This window comes from Schistocerca piceifrons, chromosome 1, assembly GCF_021461385.2.
Source record: "Schistocerca piceifrons isolate TAMUIC-IGC-003096 chromosome 1, iqSchPice1.1, whole genome shotgun sequence".
Taxonomy (NCBI): domain Eukaryota; kingdom Metazoa; phylum Arthropoda; class Insecta; order Orthoptera; family Acrididae; genus Schistocerca; species Schistocerca piceifrons.
Genome location: NC_060138.1, coordinates 245,574,577 through 245,579,618, shown reverse-complemented (window position 1 = coordinate 245,579,618; position 5,042 = coordinate 245,574,577). Strand labels below are relative to the sequence as shown.

Sequence of the window (5,042 nt, the reverse complement as noted above, 5' to 3'; positions counted from 1 at the left end):
TGAATTTGCACAGACATTTCTCTTTTTACTTATTCAGATGATTAATAAACTGGCACACAATATTTTTAGCACAACGCAATCTGACTTTCAATAATCCATACAAAGGAATGGCCCTGACTAACAATAACCTATACCCTTCATGAATCACTTACCTCACAAAAATCTTCGTAACTCGAACTACTGCAATACAGCGAGCGCGAATACTGCCAGCTAAATAAAAGATTCTAACTACTGGAGTCACTAGCTACTGATAGGAATAGTTAGCGAATGAAAGATTTTGATAGAGAACAAACAATGTATTTACCTTAATAGTGTTCAAAAGGCATTATATATATATATATATATATATATATATATATATATATATATATATATATATATATATATATATATCAGTTCATGACATCCAGTCTTAGAAATTTTCTGTCTCTGATGGACACACGTCCAGATCATCCGCTCTCAAAACTCCGCCATCTCTCTCCCCACATCCACCACTGCTGGCGGCTCACCTCCAACTGCCCAACGCTACGCGTTGTTCACATCCAATTGCCCAACACTACAATAGCGAATATTCCAACAGTGCCAAGCAGCCACAGACTTCACACAGAACAGCCAGTGGCTTTCATACAGAGCGCTACGTGGCGTTAGCAATAAAAAAACCTAAACAGCCTACTTGCAGCTTATTACAGGATTTCTTACTGTTGTGAAAGTATTTTCACAGAAGCAAAGACAATTCTTTCAACAAGCCACTATAAATCATAATTACCATATCACTCTCTAACGAACCATCGGAGTCCACGTGCTCCTAATGCCAAAATATTCAGAGAATATCCCTGAACAGCCTCCGAAATTCTGTCAGTGCGTTTCTGGTTCACCATGTACGTTCATTGACTCGTCATAGTAAATACCTAACCTCGTACCTCGGTACTACTATACTACTATTTCCGATGCCAAAGTTAGTGTAAATAATTATTAAATAATTACATTGAACTATCAGTCGTCAATAAGAATTAGTTCTGTAGAAGTAATGTCTCAAACGCCAACGGCCTTGCCGCAGTGGTAACACCGGTTCCCGTCAGATCACCGAAGTTAAGCGCTGTCGGGCTGGGCTAGCACTTGGATGGGTCACCATCCGGTCTGTCCAACGCTGTTGGCAAGTGGGATGCACTCAGCCCTTGTGAGGCAAACTGAGAAGGTACTTGACTGAGAAGTAGCGGCTTCGGTCACGAAAACTGACAACGGCCGGGAGAGCGGTGTGCTGACCACATGTCCCTCCATATCCACATCCAGTGATCCCTGTGGGGTGAGTATGACACGGCGGCCGGTCGGTTCCGCTGGGCCTTCATGCCCTGTTCGGACGGAGTTTAGATTAGTTTTAGTTATTAATGTCTCAAACGTTGGATCTGTTGTCGACGACACTATAGTTTCGAAATGATCAATCACACCTAAAATGAGGACGTAAAACAAGCGGTCGTAATAACATCAAGAGCATACCTCTAAAGGTATTGTACCCTATGGCCGCGAAAAACGATGACTGCGGAAAATTTTTCATCGCTGATAACTATTTCGAATACTGTCTCTTCTTAAAATTATCCTACTTGAATTTCTAATGATATATATCCTTGGCTGCAGTATAGTTTGATCGCTATCTTGAGACTATAATTCGGAATCTGTTGCCTCCGTTCTTATAAGCACAGTTACTGCGCCGTAAAATGCTACCGTTAAAAGCGTTTACTACCCCCGGGCTCACCATTTGTGGCGGCGGCTATTCCCAGAGCCACCTGCGCGCCAAGAACGGCCGCTCCGCGCCTAGGCCGAGACGAGGCCTCGTCTGCCCAGCCGTGCCTGCCGAGGGGGAGTCACGCTCTCAGCGGTACACTCCGCCAAGAATGCGTGCGTCTGGTTGCCTCGTTTATTTTCCTGCTGATAAAGACAGTCAAAGTAAATTTGAAACCCACTTTCACACTACATTTGTAGATAATTAGAACGATGTTAATCGTTGGAAAAGTAGTAAGTGCTAAAGTTAAGTCTTAATCGACGTTGAAACAAATTTGTTATCCTGAATACAGATCTTGGATGCATGGAAATACGTTTCCTTGTAGACCCCGTTAGGTTACAGAATTAAATTAAATCTACCATCCAGACTGATTATTTTAAACCGATTTAATAATCTCCAAGTGAAAGAGAAACATCGACAAATTTTTATGTTATACGTCAATATCATGTAAATAACCTGAAATTACAAGGAGGAACATACTTTCTATTGGGCGTAAGTGGCATTTTGTTTACGCGGATTTTTGCTTGTGAATAGCGGTCGCTGCCTAAGACGTAATTCATCAGTTACTATCTTCGCAGCCCCTACACAGATAATACGCTACTGACTATTAAAATTCCTATAACATGAAGATAACGTGCTACAGACGTGAAATTTAACCGACAGGAAGTAGATGCTGTGATATGAAAATGATTAGCTTTTCAGAGCATACACAGAAAGTTGGCGCCGGTGGCGACACCTACATCGTGCTGACGTGAGGAAAGTTTCCAACCGATTTCTCATACACAAACGGCAGTTGACCGGCATTGCCTGGTGAAACGATGTTGTGATGCCTCGTGTAAGGAGGAGAAATGCGTACCATCACGTTTCCGACTTTGATAAAGGTCGGATTGTAGCCTATCGCGATTGCGGTTTATCGTATCGCGACATTGCTGCTCGCGTTGGTGGAGATCCAATGACTGTTAGCAGAACATGGAATCGGTGGGTTCGGAAGGTTAATACGGAACACCGTGCTGGATCTCAACGGCCTCGTATCACTAGCAGTCGAGATGACAGGCATCTTATCAGAATGGCTGTAACGGATCGTGCAGCCACGTCTCGATCCCTGAGTCAATAGATGGGGACGTTTGCAAGACGACAACCATCTGCACGAACAGTTCGACGACGTTTGCAGCAGCATGCACTATCAGCTCGGAGACCATGGCTGTGGTTACCCTTGACGCTGCATCACAGACAGGAGCGCCTAAGATGGGGTACTCAACGACGAACCTGGATGCACGAATGGCAACGGATGAATCCAGCTCCCGTTTACAGCATCATGATGGTTGCATACGTGTTTGGCGACATCGCGGTGAACGCACATTGGAAGCGTGTATTCGTCATCGCCATATTGGCGTATCACCCGGCGTGATGGTATGGGTTGCCATTGGTTACACGTCTCGGTCACCTCTTGTTCGCACTGACGGCACTTTGAACAGTGGACGTTACATTTCAGACGTGTTACAACCCGTGGCTCTACCCTTCATTCGATCCATGCGAAACCCTACATTTCAGCAGGATAATGCACGACCGCTTGTTGCAGGTCCTGTACGGGTCTTTCTGTATACAGAAAATGTTCGACTGCTGCCCTGGCCAGCACATTCTCCAGATTTCTCACCAACTGAAAACGTCTGGTCAATGGTAGCCAAGCAACTGGATCGTCACAATACGCCAGTCAGTACTTTTGATGAACTGTGGTATCGTGTTGAAATTGCATTGGCAGCTGTACCTGTACACGCCATCCAAGCTCTGTTTGACTCAATGCCCAGACGTATCGAGGCCTTTATTACGGCCAGAGGTGGTTGTTCTGGGTACTGATTTCTCGGGATCTATGCACCCAAATTGCATGAAAATGCTATCACATGTCAGTTCTAGTATAACATATTTATCCAGTGAATCCCGGTTATCATCTATATTTCTTCTTGGTGTGGCAATTTTAATGACCAGTAGTGTATTTAGGGCACTGCCCTATATCACTTTGATATTCCGTTCTACGCAACCCTTCATTGACATCGTGATGCCCATGGCATTGTTGCCTTAGGTTATTGGCTGACGGGAAAAGAATCGAAACATCAAGGAGTTGGTAGGCGTGTTTCATCTGAAAGAGGAAGAGGGGCGCCAGTAGCACCACCATGATGATGCAGATGACGTTTGCTTTAAATATACGTTCTCATGAGCTTTAGTTCCATTTGCGATTGGGCGTGACGAGTTGATGTTAGTAATGAATGCCTGTAAGACGACAAAGGCGCCATTATCAACACCTCACTGAGTTTGAACGAGTTCGTGTAATAGGCTATGAGATGGTGGATGTTCCTTCTGCGATACTGCGGAATGAATTGGCAGGAATGTAATCACTATGCGTGACTACTGGTAGTGGTGGTCACGAGAATGTACAATTGCAGGAAGGCAGGGCTCTGAAAGGCCGCGTGGTACTACAGAGAGGAGAAACCATCGTGTTCGGCGAATGGCTCTGTCGTGTCGTACTGTATCTGCAGCAGCAGTCTGAGCAGCAGTTAGCACCACACTGACACAGTGAACTGTTACAAATCGGTCATTTCAGGGACAGCTCCGAGCCAGACGCTGCGTTCCGTGCGTTCCACTGGCCCCAAACCACCGCCAATTGCGACTTCGGTGGTGTCAAGCGAGATCTCATTGGAGGGCAGAGTGGAGGTCTGTTGTGTCTTCTGATGAAAGCTGTTCTCCCCCGGTGCGAGTGTGACCGTGTGTTGGCTAGGGGGAGGCCATTTAAGGGTCTGCAACCAAACTGTCAGCGTGCTACACACATTCTACCTTCACCTGTAGTCGTGGTCTGTGGTATGATTTCATATGACAGCAAGAGCATTCACGTGGTTATCCTATCCACACCGACTGCAAATTTGTACCTCAGTCTGGTAGTCTGGTGATGCTATATGTTTTGTTGCCATTCATGAACAGCATTCAAATGGCTCTAAGCACTATGGGACTTAACATCTGAGGTCATCAGTCCTCTAGACTTAGGACTGCTTAAACCTAACTAACCTAAGGACTGCACGCACATCCATACCCGAGGCAGGATTCGAACTTGCGACCGTAGCGGTCGCGCGGTTCCGGACTGAAGCGCCTAGAACCGCTCGGCCACAACGTCCGGCACCTCCGAGGGATATCGTGACAAATTTTGTCCAATTGGCGCGTTAAATCACCCGAGGTGGTTGGAGGGCCCCTATAATAATGATTCAAACGTCATCAATTC

General features: G+C 45.6%; 1 pseudogene; it reads left to right on the top strand.

Annotated features, from left to right (window-relative positions):
- Nucleotides 1-1,038: 1,038 nt before the first annotated feature.
- Nucleotides 1,039-1,156, top strand: LOC124727642 (annotated as a pseudogene).
- The last annotated feature ends 3,886 nt before the right edge of the window (nt 1,157-5,042 follow it).